Source organism: Trichosurus vulpecula, chromosome 9 (assembly GCF_011100635.1).
Source record: "Trichosurus vulpecula isolate mTriVul1 chromosome 9, mTriVul1.pri, whole genome shotgun sequence".
NCBI classification, from domain to species: Eukaryota; Metazoa; Chordata; class Mammalia; order Diprotodontia; family Phalangeridae; genus Trichosurus; species Trichosurus vulpecula.
The window spans coordinates 119,133,355-119,156,670 of NC_050581.1; the positions used below are offsets into that span (position 1 = coordinate 119,133,355).

At 37.2% G+C, this 23,316-nt stretch overlaps 1 protein-coding gene and 1 pseudogene across 1 annotated transcript in view; both read right to left on the minus strand.

Moving 5' to 3' along the window:
• Positions 1–23,316, minus strand: part of IP6K1 (inositol hexakisphosphate kinase 1) — a 73,135-nt gene that overhangs the window by 43,970 nt on the left and 5,849 nt on the right. The window lies entirely within an intron of this gene.
• On the minus strand, positions 6,678–6,820 carry LOC118832227 (annotated as a pseudogene).

Genomic DNA, 23,316 nt, shown 5'->3' on the forward strand with positions numbered 1-23,316 from the left:
TGTGAAGATCAAACGAGATAATAATTACAAAGCACTTAGCACAATGCATAGCACATAGGAGGTGCTATATAAATATTAGCTGTTATTATTATTTCTCTACAACAGGTGTTAGGGCATAAGTTTAAACAATCTTTGTGGTGGATTTTTTCCCCACAAATTTTACAAGCACTGCAATATGACTTATGAAGTTATATTTCTTTTTGCCTTTGGATGCATGACAAAACCAATTTAGCCAACTCCTTTATTTGCCTCTCCAATGAAGGACCTGCATCCTTACCTTTAGCTGTAGATTCCTTTTGTCTTTGTTTTTATTTTTACCAAGAATTTGAAATTTGATATGATTTAGTTCCTTAATTATGTCAACTAGTTTTTACAACTGCTCTAAAATATAAAATGAAAATATGGTACCAAAAAGCATGCAATCTTTCTAAGACAAAAGAAAAAAAGTTTAAGATGGAAATGATAAACTTGCTGTCTCCCCTTTCCTTTCCAAAAAACAACAAAAACTGAAACGCCACAAGTCAATAAGGGCTCATAAGCTGGAAGGATAAAGTTAGTGCCAAAGCACATTTGGACAAACTGTTGATAAAACTATTTCTGTTGAAAAAGTGCAGATGTAGATTTGTTTATAGCAACATTTTAAAATAGTCCTACAGGACAGTGAAGAACATGTGATGGTAGTAAGCAATTAATGAGTTATCTAAGTATGAAAATGAAAAATTAAATTATTACTCACTGTAGTGGGAAAACCCAATATTCTCAAAATTTTAGTATTGAGATCCCTAAATCCTCATTTCTCCAACTTTCCAAAAAGAAATTTCTATCACGCTAAAAGTAAGTAGAGATGAATTTGAGCTTCTACAGTACTAAAAGTGTAATGTCAATAATTAGCAAATAATCAGGGCAACAACATTTAGATGACAGTGAAATCTGAAGAAACCAGGAACAAAGAAGGCCAGTCATTTGACAAAACTTTAAATTAATGAAGGGAATGTGAAACATTCTATGTTAGGTCTCACAGCAGATTTGATACAGCACAACAGAGATAAACAAGTCTAATACGACTTGGATAAGAATACCATCACATGACTAAAGAAAATATACAAGTCCAGGAAGTAGGATGCCAGAAGAAACAGTATTAGGTCTGGTACTTGAATATTTTTATTTAAAATTAGACACACATCATATAAAGCAGAAAATTAATATGGCAATAACCTAAGTTAAAGGGCATCAAGAACTTAGTTAAAAGAATTATGACAAGAACAAAACATCTCAGGAACCAGAAATAAGATAAATTTTTATTTAAATACAAGGACAATACAAACCTGAAAAATGGCAACAAATAAAAGCTCTGGAATATAAAGAAGAGAATGATAAATCTTCATACTAACAGAGTGATCTCCTCAATTCCTTTTTCTGTTCAAAATCTGTTACTGGCTAACACCTACCAAGTAAAATTCATTCCAACCTCTTATCTTAGGCTCTCAAATTCTTCTACATTACAATATTGTCCTGTCCTTCCAGTTTTATCTCACACTACTCTCCCCTCTCAAACTCTACACTCAAGCTAAACTGGCCTTCTTAGTACCTATGCACATGCCTACACACACACACACACACACACACACACACAGCCGTTTCTCATACCCATGCATTTGCTAACATTGCTCCTTAGGCATGCTGTCTCTGCCACCAACCACCCACATACTGAATTCCTGCCCCTTCTTTAAAGACCAACTCAAATGCACATTTTTCCACGTAGTCTTTCCTGATTCTTTTGTTAATAATGGCCTTTACCCCTCTTCAGCCATCAGAGTTCACACAAAGCAGGGATTCCCTGTGAGGTCCTCCAAAGGCTTCTAACATTATGCCCCAAGGTACACTGCAGAACCTCCTAGAAGAGATCTGTAATTGCCAAAAGAATTTGGTCTGTCCACCCACACAAAAAAGACCAAATGGATAAGGAATATCTACAGCCTAGATTTCAACATGTATTTGGATAGAGAGCAAGTGTACCTGGGATAGACAATATAGACAGACAATAAGCTGGGTCCAAAGTTGAAAAAGTGAAAAATTAAGAGCTAGATTGCTTTCAGAAAATTGCAAAAGCTTTTCTTTTTTACTGACCCTGAAGTTTCCCCTGAAGTAAAAGCCCACCTTTTTCAATACTAATATTTTACTGGTATAGCTATATAGCAGCAAAATGTATGTATAACATCATTGCCTCCAAAGAACTGTCATACAGTTGAAAGAGTACACAGGCTCTGGATTCAAACGCCCAGGGTTCAAATCCTATCTCTTAGCAATTTGGCAAACTGTGCATACCCTTCAATCTAGCAATACCACAACTAGGTCTGTACCCCACACAACTAGGTCTGTACCCCAAAGAGATCACAAAAAAGTGAAAAGGACCTACATGCACAAAAATATTTATAGCAGCTTTTTGTGGTGGCAAAAAATTGGAAATTGAGGGGTTGCCTATTAATTGGGGAATGCCTGGACAAACTTTGGCATATGAATGTAATGGAATACTATTGTGCTGTAAGAAATGATGAGCAGGCAGATTTCAGAAAAATCTGGAAAGACTTGTATGAACTGATGGCAAAGTGAAATGAGCAGAAGTAGGAAAACAATGGACACAGTAACAGCAACATTATGTGACGATCAATATTGATTGACTTAACTCTTCTCAGCAATAACTCAGCAACATTTCTGGACTAGTTATCTCCCATTGCTGATTCGACTAGAGTCTATCACATGTATCATGCGATTTCCTATTGCTGATTAAGGGGACCTGGGTAGAATAAATTTTACAGAGAATGAGCAGAAGCCTTTGATTATTCTCCCTTCCCTCTTAACTAGTGACAACTCTTAGAAATGCAATGTGCACAGTTAATTCTCAATTATTTGTATATACTAGTAGTGAACAAATAATCCAGACACATTTTATTTTGGAATCCACTGAGCCAATGACAGGTGGTTCCTGCTGAGGAAACCATTTTTAATGCTAAACATTCACTATCCACAAGAAAAAGTTATCGGAATTTTAAATCATTCTAGTTGTTTGAGTCTTACAGTTTTTCAAAAAAGCACTACACATATAAGGGAAGCCTTCATCAGGAGAGAAAAAGCCCACTCCGTTGTCCCAACTCTTTCTGATCACAGGATCATAGATTTAAAGCTAGAAGGGCCCTTAGAGGCCAACTCCCTCAGGACATGAACCCTTCAGGTCTTCCAGGTTCCAAGCCAAGTACTTTATTACACAATGTTGCTTCCAGCAACATCAACTGTACCAGTTCTTGCCAGGATTCTGAGGCCTTTGGAAACACTCTCATCCTCCTCACTAGCCTAACACCCCTCCTACTTCCTTCATTTCTGGCAAGTCTTACTTCAACAAAGACAGAGTTGAGGCAAAGCAAATGAACTGGTGGACCTCTGTCCCAAAATCTACACAACGTCAGTTGCATATGTGGTAAAACTTCAATGACTGAAGCTAGGAATAAGAACTTCTAAACTCATCCATTCTAAGCTTTTGTATTTTTTTAAGTTCCTTTGAAAAAATTCCAATCTTGTCTCACAGTGATTTAAGAGGTAATCTATCCACATATATGCCAAGACAGTTAAGAGGCCAGGTGCAGTGGTAGTGCCCCTTAGTAGATAAGAATCTCAGGAAGATCCAGCAGAGATATGAAAATGCAGGTGGGGAAGAAATAGGAGTAGGTGACCATGTTTTTAGGGTTTTCCCTTGTAACACATCATTTTAGTAAAATGTGCTCCATATATCTACCTCAGAACAGAAGATGATGATATGATATACAAAGTGACTTACAAACCTCAGAGTAATATTAAATATCAATTATTATTTACTATAATGTCATTTGTTCACTGTAGATTATGATGTATAAACCCGTGCTGTAGATCACAAGCCGTATGATAGAAAACTGTTGCCTTGGACTCCTGATAAACTGACCTTTACTCAAGGGTCTTATGGAATACCTTTATCATGAAGAAACAAAGACTGGAAATAAGATTCAGAATTTGGAAAGAATTGAACATCAGATACTATCTATGATGTGACCTCCAAAGTCTATTAGAAGAGACCCGGCCCTTCCTGATATATACCATCCTACAAAGGAGACTGAGAATAGCTCGTTCGTTATACTGTAAATCTCTCCCTCAGACTAGGGGATTACACAATTATGATCAAGTCTTGTCTTTCCTGTTTGAATGGCACAAAAATACTTCTGAACTTCCGCAAGATCAGTAGCTTTTTAACCAAGTGTTGAACTTGTTGCCTTCTTTTTGTTCAGACAGGAGAAACAGCACCAGCAACACCAATTCCAATGGAAAAATCTCTCTGAGCACCTCTTCAACCTCTGAGAATTCAATTTCGCTGAGAGCTCCCACTTTATCTTACCTATGTAGCTAGCACAGATTTTAAATTCACATTTTCAGGTGTCCTTGTCTTCTCAAAGAAACATTTGTTTATCTATAACTCGATTATACTCTTAATTTCTCTGGTCTGAACCAGACCAGGAGCAGGAAGGATGAAGAATTCTGTCACAGCAGATTAACTGACTAAATTAGTGAGTAAAGACAAATGCCTCAACTAAGAAGCAACACCAGCTCAGTGTTAGCCAATGTTCTTCATGAATTGGTCAAGGAGGACATTTCACCCCAGTCTTCTATCTGCCAAATCACATATATTATTTATTTTTATACCGAGACACCAACTCTGTTCTCCCTCTACCATGGTTTTATCATTCCCTATAAACCTAATCAAAAAATGTAAAGAGAACTGAGAAAACCAGGGAGTCTATAATATCATATAGCAAAGAAAATGTCTTGTACTACAATGCAACGGTTAGGAAATAGTATCTTAAAGGCTAGTCATCCCCATCAATATCCCTCAAAAAGTTCCCTTCTATTGAAAATTTGTCACTTTTCTTGCCTGGTTCCAAATTAAAATCCAGAGTGGCTGGTCTCTTTCATGACTTCATAACAACACAACAAAAACACCAGTCTTCCCATAGTGCTTTCAACATAGACTATCCCTATCATTTTTGACTATCCCTATCATTTTTTCATTTTTGTCTATTTCCATGATGTGATAAACTTTCATTTATTTTCATTTGCTGTTCTCTTGCTACTATAGTAAGCATATTTTAATGTGGTGATTTTTAATTTGCAATTCTTCTCATAATAACTCTACCACTCACTTATCTGTTGGTGAATACCTCTTGATCCTATGTATATGCATCAAGTCCCTGCATATTCTGCAAGGCTAACATTTATGATACGTGAAGAAGATATTTTTCCTTAGCATGGAACAAAAACAAAAGAATGACAAACAAGGTCTTAATCCCTTTGTTTCCTTAGTTGCAACGTACCAATTAAAACTCAAAATCGACCAAATTAAGTTGGATCTCACACCAGCATACCAACTCAAAAGAACTTATGACTGGTTGTTGTTCAGTCGTGTCCAACTCAGACTTTCACCAATTCAAAGGAATTCTGCTAAGTACTCACTCTTAATTTATCATTTCTTGAAAGTACTTGGATTAAAATGTGCAGGCTAATTAAGATGTTCTTCCATTCACTAGTATCATGAAAGACTCAGTCCAAGTTTGCTAAGAAACTACTTGCAGATGAAACGATTATATACAGTAAACACAATAAATTCTTATTTCCTTCCTTCCATGGCAAGGAGAAAGCTACCTCATCATGTGACACAGGAGTAAAAGAGGAGACAGCTCACTGAACTTGTGTCAAAAGAGATGTTGGTGTAATCTAATGTTGGTGTCTTTTGTTCTATCCAGGTGAAAATATAAAAACCATCATAAATGGGGATATTCTTGGAAAAGGAGGATGAGAAAGTTATCCCATTCCATCCTGCTTTCTCCAGCCGACTTACTCCTTATCAACCCCTCTCTCTCACTAAGCTTCAATTGCTCCTTATCTATATGCTGCTTCCCAGCTGCCTGCAAACACACTCATGTCTCCTCCATCCTAAAAAAAAAAAAAAACATTTGACCCACCCACATGGGTCATTTATCTTTCCTCCATTTCATGGTCACCTCCTTCAGAAGACCATCTCTAATGGAAGCCTCCACTTCCTTTTATCTCACTCTTCCAAATCCTCTGCAATCTGACTTCCAGGCTTACCATTCAACTGCAACTGCTCTTTCCAGAATTACTTATGATCTCTTCTAAGTGCCAAATCTAATGGCCTTTTTTCCTCCTTTTTTTCAGTTGCTATATAATGCTTTGATACTACATGTTTATAAAGCATCCAGTAAGACAGACATAAGTAGAATTACTATGACTCCCATCTGTTCAGACATATAAAAAGCAACTTTTAAAAATGACTAGAAATCCACAACTTAAAAGGTAAGGAGACAGACCAGTAATCAAAACTAGCATTTCTTTATCAAACACCATGATTCAATTATCAGAATCTCCCACAAAGGTATAGGGGTCAGAGGAGTCCTAGGGGAGAGGGAGGAAAATAAAAAAGGATAGCTTTGTTGTTATGAATGTATTTTAACTCAAAGGCAGCTCAGTGTAGCTCAGGGAAAAGAAAGTCACCCAGTCCTTGAGGAGAGAATAGGAGCTTTTGTTTTGAACAGGAAAGCATCCAGACAACATTACTACATGTTGACATCAAGGGCTAGGACCTAGCCGCTAGGTGGTTTCGTTTTGGCATCTACATTTTTTTTTTCTCTTCAAGTTTTTTGGCCAAGTTCGGAACTTCATAGTTCTGAGCCAGATACGTCCCCACCACATTGCTGAATGTAAATCCTAGCAAAAAGTGAATCATGGTGATGGTGGTGGCAGCAGCTGAAGCAAGAGTCTAATGGCCCTTTCTTAATGCTCACCCTTCTTGACCTCTTGGCAGTCTTTAATACTACCAATCATCTTCTCCTTGAGTCTCTTCTCCATAGGTTTTTCTTGACACTCTTCTCTCTTGGTTCTCTTCCTCCCCATTCCAACTCTGTCTTTGCTAGATCTTCAGCCAGTCACCCATGCTAACCATAGGTGCCTCCAGGGCTCTATCCTAGGCCTCCTCTTCTCCCCCTATACTAATTCACTTGATGATCTCGTCAGCTCCCATGGTTTCAGTTATCATCTTTATGCAGATAATTCACAGATCCATCCAAACTTAAAACTCTCTCCTGACTTCCAGTGTTGCTTCTCTCACTGCCTACTGGACATCTCAAACTGGACGTCCTATAGACATCTTAAACTCAACATTTCTAAAATTGAACTCATTTCCCCCCATAAGTAACCCTCACCCCACATTCTAACTTTCCTATTTATGTTGAAGGAACCAGCATCCTCCCAGTCTCCCAACTCAGTGGTCATACTCACCTTGACCCTTCACTTTCACCTTCCATAGCCAATCTGTTGCCAAGTCCTGTTGATTATACCTTTGTGACATCTCTCACATATGTCTCCTCTCCTCTGATACTGCCATCACTGTGCAGGTACAATTCCAAAGGACTCACGATGGAGAATGCTATCTACATCCAGAGAAAGAACTATGAAGTTTGAATGCAGATTGAGGCACACTTCATGCTTGCCTTTTTCTCTTCTCTTTTGTTTTTGTTTTTGTGTTTTGTTTTTTTTTTTGGTTCTGTTTCTTCTTTCTCATGATTCATTCCATTGGTCATAATTCTTCTCCGCAACTTGCCTAGTGTATAAATTAATTCAATGCGAAGTCATTCTTGGTAGTTATATGAGATTCCCTGCCATCTTGGGGAGGGAGGGGGGAGGGAGGGGAGAAAATCTGGAACTCAAAATTATGCAGAACCGTCTGTTGTAAACTAAAAAATAAATATTAAAAAAAAGAAATGGATCCCTGTAACCCACATACTGACTTAGAAAACCACAAATTAATATTATTTGTTTTATTGTATTTTTATTGATTTTTGTTAAATATTTCTTGATTACATTTTAATCTGGCTTAGGAGTTTTGTGGACACAAGCTTGATGCCTCTGATATAGGCCAAATTGGGGAGTTACTAATAGCGCTAGAAATAGGAATCGAATTAAAAAGGGTCATCAGGATTGGAATTTAGAGGAATTACAGGATAATTAAAGGATAGGTTATATCATAGGAAAACCAGCAGGAGATCTTAAACCTTTTTAGGCTATGGTATAATGGTAGAAAATGACAATACAACAGTATACACACATCTATATCAAAGAAGTGAGGAAAAGGAACTTATGATCAAAAGAAATCTGTTTTCTGATTACTGTTACTACAACATGAGGGTAGAATAGATACTCTTAAGCCATATTCCCTCACCAAGATCTTTGATTCTATAACTATTAAGGGGATTACTATGAAAGGAAAGCTCAAAAAGACATAAAAGACAGCTCCAAAAACTGGCCCCATTACATAGAATTATATCAAGTCCCATTTCTAACCCAGGAACACATTACTATTGAGGAAATATGGTCATAGTAAAAAAAAAAAAAAAAAAAAGGAGGAAAGGAAAGCAAATACAGACAAAAAAAAAAAACCTGAACAAAGTAACTTCAATAAAAATATAAGTGCTTGACTTTAAAGTTACTTTTCATAAAATACTGGTTTCTTATTCAGTGAGTGTTCAAGGAATATTTGATGCCAAATACCAAAGTCATAACAAATTTCCACTGCTTACGCAAAAGTTGAGAAAGAACCTAAGCACCAAGTTCAAGATATGCATTATTAAGGCTTTGTGATTTGTGGATAGGCACACACGTATACAGATAACCATGCTAATGTTTCATCTGTCCTAGAAGTCCATCCAAACGCCATTTGGCTTCTGGCCTTGAAGTAGGATGTTTTCACATCAAGCAAGCTTCTGTAAAGTATGTACAACGATTCCTTGATTAACAAAGCTTCACTAACCAAAAGTTCCTTTCTTTAATAAAATTGACCTAGACATGGTAGAGAGTTAAGGTAAATTCTGGTGGTCTCAAAAAACTACTGTGGCAGTAATAGTACCAGCTTTCTCAACAAGCAGACTTGTTATTAGAGTCTGGGGCCAGCTAGGAAAAGGGTCCCACTACCTAAATTTCCAGAGTCTAGTCATGTGGGAATATTATTCAGTAACAGCTGATACCTGGCTCACTAGGAGTACAGACTTTAAATCTGTATCTCCTCTCTATTTCATTAATTACTATATCTAACAAGGAAGTTTCCGACAGTATAGCAGGCTGCAAGAGCCATTTCCATAAGCTGACGCATTACAGTGCAGTTTTATAGTAAAGTAGTTTCACTTTCAAAACAATGAAGAACAATACACTTTCTGTGACATTTGCTCTATTCCTATTCTGCAAAAAGGAATATAGTACAACACCAAAATATATGAATGCAACTTTCCCATGGAAACACATGCAAGCTCTGTCCATTAAACGACAAAGCTGCCTTGAAATATTAGGGTTTCCACCAACTAAATGAGAGGTCTGATAACTCAACATACAAGGATAATGCGCTGATGCCAAAGGTACAAAACCAATTTCAGGTAGTTAGCATATTTAGGAAATAACACTTGGCACAAAATTAATTTGAAAAATATTAGGCTAAATTTTGAACAGCCACTTTTGCTTCACAAGTTACAAAAATCCAAGGACTCACGACAACATAGGAACTTTTGATTTTGGTCAAAAGACATTTGATATCCAAAGGAAAATCATAATTAATCCCACCTCCAATATGCTTTATTTCTATGGGGTTCAAAATACTTCACATTTATAATCGCATTCTCATAACTTAAAGGCCAAGTGACAGTAGGTAGTATTCCCCTTCACATTATTCTACTTCACAAATGCAAAACTTGAGCCCGAAATACAACTTGCCAACAAGGTGCATTCTAGTAATAAAGGTAATACAAGTGCATTACTATTCCTTTAATACAGCTTTCTTCATAGAAATAACATACCATTTTATTATTCATATACCACAACTTATTCAAACATTCCCCAATCACTGGGCCCATGACTTGTTACCAGTTTGTTTTGCTACTAAATATTATTTTTTTAATACAAATAGTTTTTTCTCCAGTTCATAATGTCCTTATGGCATAAACTAGCAAAGATCATATTGTGCATATCAGAAAGTGTGGATGGTGACATATACTTTTTTGGATCCAGCTAATGCAGGAATTTGTTTCGCGTGTCTATACACGTTTGTAATAGGAGGTTTTGTTTTTCTTGCTTTCTCAATAGAGGTAAGGGTAATGAGACAAAGTAGATCTTCATTTAGACCATCTTTTAGATCAAAATGTATGAACATATTTCTAACTTCTCATATACACTTCTTTATGATTTTCTTTAAAGGTAGAAAAAATTTCCAACTCTACAAACAGTGTACCAGCATATAATGGCCAGTATTGAATTCCTCCTTCTTTTATTACCCATGTCAATTTGATATAAGGCAATCATCAGAGTAGTTTTAATTTGCATCATGTTACTATACATAAAAATTTGAATTTCACAGGCAATCTTCTTTCTGTACATTGAAATGTTCACTGCAATCACTGACATCTATCATAATTCTAAATCTCTTTTCCAGTTCCCTACATCATCTACCTTCACAGCAGAGGTCTTACCTCCTATTTTACTGAGGAAAATAAAGGCTATCTCACTACAGGAAAAAGCTTCCTCTTCTCCTTTACTTCTCTCGCATCCAAACCATTCTACACAATCCTCTATTCTCTCCAATTTTGCTTCAGTATCTGGGAAGTGGCCCTTGTCTTTGGCAAATTCAATCCTTAAATTTGTGTTTCGATCCCATCTCCTCCCTATGTCCTCTGAAAGCTCACTCACCTCACTGGTCATCCCACACCCCCATTTCATCTTCAGCTTCATCTTCTCCAATGGACACTTTCCCTGCTGCAAACAAACATGCCCTTTGTGCCCTTCTGTTGTTCACAACCAAGAAAAAGTGTCACTTTCGCTCACATTATCTCCATTTTCTCACCTCCCATTCACCTTTTGATCTGCCTTCCAACCCTATCAATAGACTGAAACCGACCTTTCCAAAGCTATGAACAATCTTAAATGTTAAATCCACTGATCTTTAAAAATACATTTTAACTGATGTCACAGTTATTTTAACCATCCTCCCATGATAAGCATGACTTTTCTGCTTGGTTCTCAGCTCTGAATCACTGTGAGTTGTAGGCAAGTCACTTCCCTGGGGACTAACTGATCCCACCTTCACATTCTAAAGAGAAAGAAACTGCCAGAGAGGGGAAGGGTCTATTTAAAAAGTGAGAGTAGTTACCAATGAAAATTTAGACAAAGAAAAACAATTAAGCAGAACTATCTGACACAGTGACCATACTTGACATTGTCTTGTTGCAGTCCTCCTAAGTGTCTTTTCACAGGCCTCATCCTCTATCTCCCTGCAGTTTCTGACACTGCTGACCATAACCTCCCCCCACTCCCCACCCCGAATACTCTCTCCTCCTCTGACTTCAGTGACACAGCTCTCTTTTAGTTTTCCTACATCATCATACCTACTAGACCTCCTTCGGTTACAAGGAAGCAGTCTGCTTAAATCCAACAAGGTCAGATATAATATCATTGCATCCTAGTGTTATTAGCAATTGCTGGCACCCCTGACTACTTGTGCCAGAGAAATAACATAAGGAACAACATGGAGCATGTGTATAACTGGAAAAGAGTGTGTATTTCATGTGACAAGAATGAAATACAAAGACAGACAGCCTAAGTAGTATACTGGTACTCTGATATGTTAAAATAGAAAGGCCTCAGTAGCTGAATGGATTTTTATTTCAGATTTAGATGAAAATTCCCAAGTACCTTAATGTTTATAAAGTATTTTTAAAACATCTTCAGTCAATAACCCTGTGATTTAGGTATTGCAAACAGTATTACTCCGATTTTATAGATGGGGTAGTGACTTGTGTTCATGCATTGTGATATTCAACCTCCCAAAACCTGAACGTTTGGCCCTTTAGCCACAGAAACTTCTTTGCTTTGATCACAAATCCCTAATTAATAATTGTTTGCCTGAGGTTCTCCACTAATTTGCTACTGTTCCTGGCTAAACAGTAGCTACACACTTCCCAAATCAATCATAACTTTTCATCATACACTCTCAAGGACATATGAAATTTATAAGGCAAAGTCAAGCTCATGGGAAAAAAAATTATCCATTACTAAATGTACAATCTGAAACATAGAACAAATACATCTATTTACATAAGCCTTTCCAGCATAAGCAGAGAAAGAAAAAACTTGGTCAGTGCAAGTTTATGACATGGAAACGTGCTACAATAAAAATTTTAAGCAAAGAGAAGCACATTTAGAGCACAAAAACTGCTGTTAAAAAAGAAGCAAGTTAGAAATTATGTCAAATTTTGAATATAAGCAAGGCAGTGAAGAGCAAACAAATAGCAAACCGGTCTTGCAGTCAGGGAAGACCTAAGCTGCCACCTAGAAGATGTACAAGTCATCCTGAAGTCCAGTCACTACTCAGTGTCTAAGGTAACTCTCTGAAGACTGCAAATTCCAGAAATGATGCTCATCTACATTGGCAGAGGGAGCTCCTCACTGGAAACTTCCCTGTACCCATGAAATTACATGTCTGATCCAAAAAACTTTTTTTTTTCAAATTGCTGAGTTATTTTTTTAAAATAGTGGCTACATAAACCCACTAGCCACAAATATAGTTTCAGAGTAAAGCACAAATTCAGCACTATACTTGAAATATTAACTGGAAATTATATTCTGTCCCACAGGGCTCCAAATTTTCACTGGTAACTGTTCTCACTTACTTAATAAAGGGTAAGACCCTTCCCCTCTCTGACAGTTTCTTCCTCTGCAGAATGTGAGGGGAGGGATAATTTAGTATCTAGGGAAGTGACTGATTCAGAGCTGAGAGTACAACTCTAGCTTTTGATAAGGGAAAAAGCAGAAAAGTCATGCTTATCATTTATCTGATAATAACAAGTAATTTCATGGGGATAAGGAAGTTCCCAGTGAGAAACAGATCAGCATATTTTCTGAAACTTGCAGTCTTAGTGAGTTACCTTGGACACTGAGAGGTGACGTGATTGGAGCAGGGTAGCCTGAATTAAAGTGTAACCAATCAAATTATAAATGGTTCTATTTCCTTATTTTCCTGCCTTGTGGAGCCATATTGTAAACTTGTTTTGTAGCTTTCCAAGACCCTTTTGATTCAAAAAGCCAATTAAAACTGCCAGAGGTGTTGAGTTTATTAAAACTCTGATGAGTCTTCAAAATTTCCCAAGGCCAGAAGGTATATCCTTTATATCCAATGATTAAGTAAAAAAGTACACTGAAGGAAGGGCAAGATGAAGTTAGCCCAGTAGGGAAGAAGCATAGTTTGGGTAAAAATGAGCACTAAAGTAGAAGGGCAGAATTCTAATCCTGGCTCTGCCACTAACTTAATGCCTGACCTTGAGCAAATAACATCCTCACTAAGCCTCAGTTTCCTCATGTGTAAAATGAAAGGTTTGGGCTAAATGACTTCAAAGGTAAGCCTTTTCTGCTGTCAAAAAAAAAAAAAAAAGATTCTGATCTCAGAAAAAAATTATGCTGTATAACCTAACATTACACCCTATACTGTTAAGGGAAAGGATAGTATTTGAAAAGCTACTCATCACAAAATGAAAGCAATCTTTAAAATCAGTTAACTTGATAGTGAAAAGTGAAAAGTTATGATATTCAGCAGCATCATACATGGTCAAGAGAGACCAAAAAGAAAGATTTCTCAAGGCGTAATCAAAGAAAAGGTTCTTTAGGCATAATGTAGGGGAGAAACCACAAAAACCTAAATACATTGATTACCTGAATTATAAAATTTAACTAAAACCGTCTCAAAAATTGTCACTGAGAAGAGAGTATGTGGTGGAGCTTATGTTTGTCCTATCAAATATAACTAAGTCCAGAAAGAAACAGTTTCAAAAACTAAGGCCAAGCTATGCTGACAATGTAACACGAACACAAATGTAACCTACATTTTCACTCTAGCTCTTAGAGATGTAGGAACAGAGAGTACAACTAGAAGACACAAGGAAATAAAGATAAGCAGCTGGCTGGCTTTAAATCTACTAACTCAGCTCTTCAGTTATTTCCTCTAGCCTGGGGGTTCTTAAGCCTTTTGTGTCATGGACCCTCTTTGGCTGTCTGGTAAAGCCTATATAGCAAACCACAAAAGACTACAAAGATAACTGAGCAAACCCAAGGATGGGACTGACATGGACAAAGGAGCAGGAAGTAATCAGAGAAGGGATTTTTGACTTAGGAAGCATATAGCATCATTACCAGGTCTTAAACTGTATTATAAAACAGTAATCATCAAAAACATTTAGTACTGGCTAACAAATACAAAAGTAGCTAAGACTTGTTAAGAAAAGCCCAAAAGGAGCATTCAGTTTAATGTTTTTAACCCAAGACCACAAACTAATGGAGAAAGGACAAGAACTGCTGGGAAAACTAGGAAACATTTTGGTAGAGATTAGGTTTATACCAGCAAGTTATATCATATACCATAAACTCCAAATGAATAATTCAATCTAAGCATACAAGGTCACATCATAAAAAAAGGGAATAACAGAACAAAACTACGATTAGAGATAAATTCTAACCAAAGGAACATAAGTGATCACAAAAGGTAAAAGGAAATTTTGAGTGCATAAAATTTAAAAAACTTTTATGTGAAAAAAATTTCATCTAGAATAAGAGAAACTATTAGACACAAAAAAACCTACCTTTCCATAAAACATCTCTGATAAAAGTCTGCTATATCCAAGATACTCGGGGAAAAACATCACATATACATATACATATATATATATATACACACAAATATATATAAAAATACATACACACACACACACACACACACACACACCTGTATCTCTAGGATAAAATATCTCCTCTGCCTACCTTTTAAAGCCCTAGAGAACCTGGTCCCAATCTACCTCTGCAGCATCACTGGACATTTCCCCTTTTCTGTGCTCTGAGATCCAGCCCAAATGGCTTTTGTTCTATTCCTTACACGACACTCCATACCCATCTCCCATCTCCACACCTTTGCCCTGCCTGGACTACACTCTTCCTTACATCCATTTTACTGAATCCCTCCCTGTCTTCCTCAAGCAGCACCTCCTCCATGAAGCCCTTTCTGATCTCCCAGTTGTTAGTGCCCTCTTTCCCTAATCAAATACTGTGCAAATGTTTCTATTTATTCACTTTATGTTTAATGTTGTATGTATCTCTATTTGTACTTCTGGTTTCCCTCATTAGAATACAAGCTCCTTCTGAGTAGGGATTGTTTTCATTTCTTATACATAAAGCCCCAGAACTGAAAATGGAACCTAATACAAAGTAGGCACTTTAAACTTGCTGACTTATCAATAAATATGTATACAGTATGTATGTGTGTATATGTATCTCCAAATACCTTGGAGTTAGGAAGCTGAAGTTACATATGACCAAGAGCCCTTGCCCCATAAAGGAATATGAACAACTCCCACAAGAACTGCAAACTATCAACAACAATGCTTTGAATTACTGATGAGAGAAAGGTAAATCAAAACAACTCTTTAGGTTCATCTCGCACCCCTCAAAATGACAAAGGTAATAAAAGACCAAATTGTTAGCATTGGCACAAGTACAAAGTAAGTGCTTAAAAAATGCTTGTTGTTGACTGCATAATTTATGGTTACAAAAAGACAGGCTCACTGTTAATGATATTTTGAACTCATCCAACTATTCTGGAAAAGAATTCTAAATCATGTAACAAAAACTCACTAAACTTGTTCAAACCCTTTGGCCAACGCCAAAAGGGAACCAATCTCTGATTAAATGTAATGCCCCAAGACAAACCCAGGGATTATAATGAACATAATTACAAAACACTTTTCACAAAATATAGGCAGATCTAAACAATTGGGGAAATATTAATTATTCATGGATAGGCCAAACCAATATAATAAAAATAACAATTCTACCTAAGTTAATTTACTTATTCAGTGCTATGCCAATCAAACCGCCAAAGAATTATTTTATAGAGCTAGAAAAAATAATTACAAAATACACCTGGAAGAACAAAAGGTCACGAATATCAAGGGAATCAAAGGAAAAAAATGTGAAGGAAGGTGGCCGAGTAGTACTAAATTTCAAACTATATTACAAAGTGGTACTCATCAAAACAATCTGGTACTAAGAAATAGAGGGGTAGATCAGGTATGCAACACACAGTAGTAAACGACCACAGTAATGACCACAGGAAAAACTGGAAAGCAGTTCAGAAGAAACTAGGCATAAACCAACATCTCACACTATACATCAAGACAAGGTCAAAACAGATGAACAATTTAGACATATAGAGTGATACCATAAGTAAATTTAGGGGAGCCTGGAAAAACCTACCTGTCAGATCTATGGATTAGAGAAGAGTTTATGACCAAACAAGAGATGGAGAGGATCAAGGGAAGTAAAACGGATTAATTTTGATTTTGTTGTTATGTCATTTCAGTTGTGTCCATTCATGACCCCACTGGGGGTTTTCTTGGCAAAGATACTGGAGTAGTTTACCATTTTGTTCTTCCATTTTGTCAGGCAATGAGAGGTTAAAGTGACTTGCCCAGGGTCCCACAGACAGGAAGTGTCTGAGACTGGATTTTAATTCAGGTCCTCCTGACTCCAGGCCCAGTGCTCTATCTGCTATGCCACCTAGCTGCCCCTAATTTTGATTACATGAAATTTAAAAGCTTTTGCAAAAATAAAACCAACGCAGCCAAAATTAGAAGGAAAACAGAAAAATGGGGGAAAATTTTTACAGTAAATTTCTTTGATAAAAGCCTTCATTTCTCAAATATTTACGTGATTGAGACAAATTTAGAAAAATAAGATCCATTCCCTAACTGACATATAGGTCAAAAGATAATGAACAGGCAGTTTTCAGAGGAAGAAATCAAAGCTATCTATAGTCATATGAAAAAATGCTCTAAATCACTATTGAATGGAGAAATGCAAATTAAAACAACTCTAAGGTACCACCTTACACCTATCAGATCAGCTAACATGACAGAAAAGGAAAATCACAAATGCTGGAGGGGAGTGGAAAAACTGGGACACTAATGGTTTGTTGGTGGAGCTGTAAACTGGTTCAAACATCCTGAAGAACAATTTGGAACTATGCCTAAAGGGCTATAAAATAGTACATACCTTCTGATCCAGCAATATTACTACCAAGTCTATATCCCAAAGAGATTAAAGAAAAGTGAAAAAGGCCTATTTGTACAAAAACATTTGTAGCACGTGTGTGTGTGTGTGTGTGTGTGTGTGTGTGTGTGTGTGTGTGTGTGTGTGGTGGTGGCAAAGAATTGGAAATTGAGGAGATGCTTGTCAATTGAAGAATGGCTAAAGAACCTCTGGTATGTGATTATGATGGAATACTATAGTGCTGAAGGAATTACAAGCATGACAGTTTCAGAGAAACCAGGGAAGACTTTTATATGAACTCATGCAAAGCAAAGTGAGCAGAACCAGGAGAATATTGTACACAGTAACAGCAATATTTTAAGGATGATCAACTGTGCTACTCTGATGAAGACAACTATCCAGGACAATTCCCCAAAGGACCTATGATGAAAAATACTATCCACCTCCACAGAACTAAAGAACTCTGAATACAGAATTGAAGCATACTTTTTTAACTTTCTTTATTTTTCTTGGGGTTTGTCTGTTTTCTTTTGCAACATGGCTAATGTGGAAATAAGTTTTACATGATTTCTTATGTATAACTGATATCAAATTACTTGCCTTCTCAAGGAAGGGGGAAGAGGCGTCAGGGAAGCAGATAATTTAAAACTTAAAATTTTTAAAAATGAATGCTAAAAATGTTTTATATGTAATTGGGAAATATTTAAATATTGAAAAAAAAAACCCGTAAAGCCTAATCCCCAAGCAGGAGAATAGATGAAATGCTACCCCCCTTATCTAGGGTAGAAAAGTAGAAGACTACAGAACCAGAAAGCTATGCACAGTCAGATTATCTTTGATATAATGGAGAGGTGGGAGTGAGGGGAAGAGTGGGGGAAATGGGAAAGAAATGATACCATGAAACCACTATGGTATAAAAACACAAAAGGAAGAAAGACTGAGTATATTCCCACCAAGAGACTATCTGCTTCTAAGGACAAGTCTAGCTATGTGTGGAGTAAGGCAAGAGGGTTTCCTGAGGCATGTCAATGAAGGACATGTTCTGGAAGATTTTACCAAGCTGGAAAGGTATGCAACAAGCTTTAGGCAAAAGACAGTTATCTGCTTTCTGAGGAACAGCCTAGCTATATACCAAAATCCTAATCACCAGGAGGTTGACTACTTGGGAATGAACTCTGGTCATGGAAATCTATTAAACAGAAAAACACAAAATGGCACTTGATTCTATGCAGCCCCATTCCACGTTCTGTAAACTTACTTAGGGACTAGTACTTTAAATGTGAGGTCCTTGTCCAGTTACCAGTGAGTGAATATACTACTGGGAGAACTGAACTGAATCATATCAATCTTGACATTCTCAGTAAAAGTGAAACCACAAGACCAAAAGTTGAAACTAAATAAAACGATTCACAGATCCTCCTCCATGAGGCAAATAAAGTAGTTTAATTGGTTTTTATCATGCATCCAAAGGTAACAAAAACCTTTCATGACACATTTGGGCATCTCATATTGCAGTACTCTCAACAAGCATTTATAAAAAGAATCCTATGAAGATCATTGCAATTCATTTAGCAACATCTATTGCAAAACACAATATGTAGAGAAATTCTACAAAGAACTAGGTAAGACCATCCAAACTGAATTAATGTATACCTTACTACTTGGTGTCTTCAATGCAGAGGAAAGCATAGGGGAGCACAGTGAAAAAAAATGTTGGAAAACAAGGCTCAGAAGTAAGTAATGAAAGACGTCAATGGATTCTAAAATACACAGAAATCTTACATCTATATGTCATTTTTTTTCTTTTTTATCACTCAACAAATATTGATTGAACACATTATAATTATATGAAAGACACTTGGATGGAATACAAAGAGAACAAGATAAAGTCCCTGTTTACAATCTAATTGCAAGTATTTTTTTCAAGAAAAGTCAGATGGCAGGGGACACAGTAGTCACCTAATAGCATTACCACCACTCCCCCCAAATTAAAAAAAAAAGGAATAATCAATGATGGAGAGGCTGTGGGAAAACAGGTACAATAAGGCATTGCTGCTGGAGCTTTGAAATCAGTAAAACCATTCTGTAAAGTAATTTGAAATTATGCAAAGGTCATCACTAAGAAAGTCCCCATTTACACCAAAATTTGTTGTTGTTTAGAAGCGTCTGACTCTTCATGACCCCATTTTAGGTTTTTCTTGGCAAAGATATTTGGAGTGGTTTGCCATTTCTTTCTCCAGCTCATTTTACAGATGAGGAACTAAGGCAAACAGAATTAATTGACTTGCCTGGGGTCAGGCAAGTGTCTGAGGCCAGATTTGAATTCATGAGGCTGAGCCTTCCTGATTCCAAGTGTTTAGTGATACAGTTCATTTTTTACATTCCTTTAATCCAACTATTTCAAATTGTTTTCTGGAATGGTTGAGCCATTTTAGTTCACAGCTTCACCAACAATGAAGATTCTGATGCCTCAATTTCCTTGTCTAGGCCATAGAGAATACGTGGATTCCCTCACGTTGGAGGTTTTCATGTAGAGGTTAGACAACCACTTGATGGGTAAGTGGGAATTCACTTCATATAGGTTTTGAACTAGATAAGATTTCTTCTGAAATTTCCCTTTCAACTCTCAAAATTATTTGATACGACATACCCCAGTTCATTTTAGTTGAACTTTTAAAGGATAGCTCTTGTTCACTCCTTTTGTCTTCTTTGCTGATTCACTGATATTCTCCTAACCCAGGGGTGGGGAACCTGCAGCTTCAAGGCCACATGCCCTTTACATCCTTGACTTCAGCCCTTTGACTAAATGCAAACGTCACAGAACAAATCTCCTTAATAAAAGGATTTATTCTGTAAAACTTGGACTCGGTCAAAAGGCTGAATTAGGTTAGGACATAATGTCTATAAGGCTTCCCCATAAGGCTATCTTTGATCTCCTCCTTTGTCAATTTGATGCATTCCTATGGTTTCAATTATGACCTCCGTGCAGATGACTACTAAATCTCAGCCTACTCATTGCCCCTGAACTATATATAGTCTGGCATCTCCAACTATCTGTTGGATATCCCCACCTGGATGGAGAGCCTGCACTTCAAATTCATCACGTATAAAATAATCCTACCCTTATTCACTTCTCTATTTCTGTTTGAAGCACCACTGTATTCCCAGTCACCAAGGATAAAAAAAAAAACAAAAACAACCAGGAGTCATTCTTGATTCTTCCTTCTCCCACACTATTTTCACATCTAATCAGTAATTAAGTCCTGTCAAGTATACCTCTCCTTAATATTCCTCAAAACTGTCTGCTCCTCTTCACATATGCTGCTGTGTGACGTAGTGAGAGAATAAAGTGTGAAGACTTCACAGGGTATATGTGTATATATATGTATATAAGTATTTATATCTAAAATGCTTGGGAATCAATATTTAGAGAAGGCGCAGGAATGGGAACTAGTTGAGCAGGATGACCGACTAGATCCTGAAGAGAAGACCAATGAGTTAGATCATGAGGTTGAAGAAGTGTATAAGGATTGGTGTGGGAATCTTTCAACTATGGAATAAGAGGGGGGACTTTGAGTGGAATACAAGATTGTGAAAGCTTTCCTATGGATAACTCAGGTAAGGTGATACTCAAATAGTACAAATTGAATTAGGATGTGGACCTCACTAGGCCTAAGTATCGTTTTCCTGTAAATCATATGATTTTGGGGAAATCAGGTGATATTCCCCTCTCCCCCTCCCCTAGCCTACTTACAAACCACCATCTTAACATTAAAGTTTCCCTATAAGGTAATTCTGTAGTTTCTATGCTGGTATTGGGTAAAACTTATTCCTGGTTAGATTGTGAGGCCACCTGTCCCTGCAAATGGGGAGGCGGGTCCAGCCTCTGGGGTGGGATTTCTTAGAATTGTTTGTACAAGGATATATATCCCCTTGCTTGCCTTCTCCCCCTTGCCTCTCTTCACTACTATCTCCGCCCTGGTAGTGGGAGATGCCCAATTCTCGCAAGACTTGATCAAATAAAGCTTCTGTTTTGTTTCTACCTTGAGAAAGCCAAGACTCCTCTGTTTTTTATTTGAGTCAGTGGTCTGTTGACCCACACACTGCCACCACCCTAGTGTAGTCTTTTATCACTCTGGGGCCTTCATATTTAGTTAGGAAGAAAGGACATACATATGAAATAGCAAATAATAATGAAAAGGTCCTAAGTGCTAAAGTGATAAACAACTGACGCAGCCACAAGAAAAGCTTCACGTGCTTGACAGTGAAGCTAGACACCAAATTAGCACATAATGCAGCACTTTAAGTCTTGCGTGGCACTTGCCATACATGATCTCCTTTGATTTACACATTATATATTGAGGGGAGAGAGACTATGTCCCAAACAAGTTAAATGACTTCTCCAGGGTTACACAGTGAGTAGGCATGAAACGCAGGATCCAAACCCAGGTCTTCCTAAGTTCAAGTCGTGCACTATGTAACCACAACGTAACACTGCCTCTTGAAGGCACAGCTTAAATGAACAAAAAAAAGATAAAATGTGCAAACTGCAGCCGAGAACTTGTGCTGAGGAAGAGTAGGCTCTAAGGATAGTGAGGTAGGGAAGTAGGTAAGATCAATGAAGGTGGAGGCACCTGAATATCAAGCTAAGCCACTTGTCCTCTCTCGGACACAGAATCCCAGAATGTCTGAGTTAGAGTGAGGGATCACCTCATCTAGTCCAATCCCCTCATTTAAAGATTCAGTCACCTGAGACTCAAAGGCTATTTAATGTCACAGAATTCACTAAGTATTATTACTAAAAATTTATCTTAAAAATGTTTCCAAAGTAGCTCAAAACTTTTTATTTTGAGCAACTCATCATCTCTGGATGGTGGGAAGTAAATAATTCATATCCAAAATATGAAAGAAATAGTGTAAGACCAAAATATACACAAGAGTTGGCCAAGTGGACTCAATGGATCAGTCATAAGTTCTAGGCCCTGAACCCTTAGCACTTCCACAAAAAGGGGATTCTCTGAACAAAAGGCCTCAAAACACAAATCCCAGCCCTAATACCATATGCTACTAAATCACCAACAGCTTCTTAGGGGAAGAAAACCAACTCCAGTTAAATGGAAGACATACATTTGTCTAGATTTAAATGGACTAGTGAGTCCACATTCAATTATAGCTATGAGGGTGTCAATGAGGCAATTTTACACAGTAATAAAATAATTTCCATTAGTTATGAAAAGAGCCCAAACCCCTGGAACAATTCAAGGGTCAGATTTTTGCCACTATGCGAAGACAAATGCAAAGAGAGTGTAGACAGAGGCACAGTCCCCAGCATTTGTAATATTTACAACCAAAGGACTAAGGAAACTATTTCAAATAATAAACCCATTACCCCTAAAAATAATTGTGAAAAAATAGAATCCTATTTCTCCAAAAGAACTTTAAAGGCTTTGCTCCTATCTAGTTGTAATTTGCTATGTAATTAATGTATGTTTATGCAATGAATAAGGTAACCTTATTCTTCTCTAAGAAATGTTTTTAGACATAAACATACTTATTGTGGTCACTTTTTTCTAAGCATATAGAGCAAGAATACAAGTAAAAGAGGAACAAAATCAGAGGAGGGAGAAACTACTTCAAACTTAATAGATGAGGGATGAAAGAATGAGGCAGCATTTGACTGAGAAAGCATGCTTCTGCAGATTGGCAACACGTACTGAAAAATCTAAAATAAAGAAGTTCACTTCTATAGGCACCAAGAGGCAGCTTAGCAGAATGGATAGAATGCTGGCTAAGTGTGAGGAAGGCCTGGGTTCAAATCTCACCTCCCACTCTTTCTAATGATATTACCTCTGTGTCTTGGTTTCCTCACCTGTGAGATAGAGCTAATAATAGCTGTAACTACCCACCTTGCAGAGCTGCTGTGAGGAGCAAATGAGATGAAGTAGGGTACAATAAACTGAAAACTTTAAAGTGCTATATTTAAAGTCAAGAAGCAGTTATTAAGTGCCTACTATGTGCAAAGTACTGTGCTGTGTTCACAGTATTGTCAGTTGTTATCATTAATGGAAAGGTCACACTAAGTGGTAAAGCTGAAGCTGG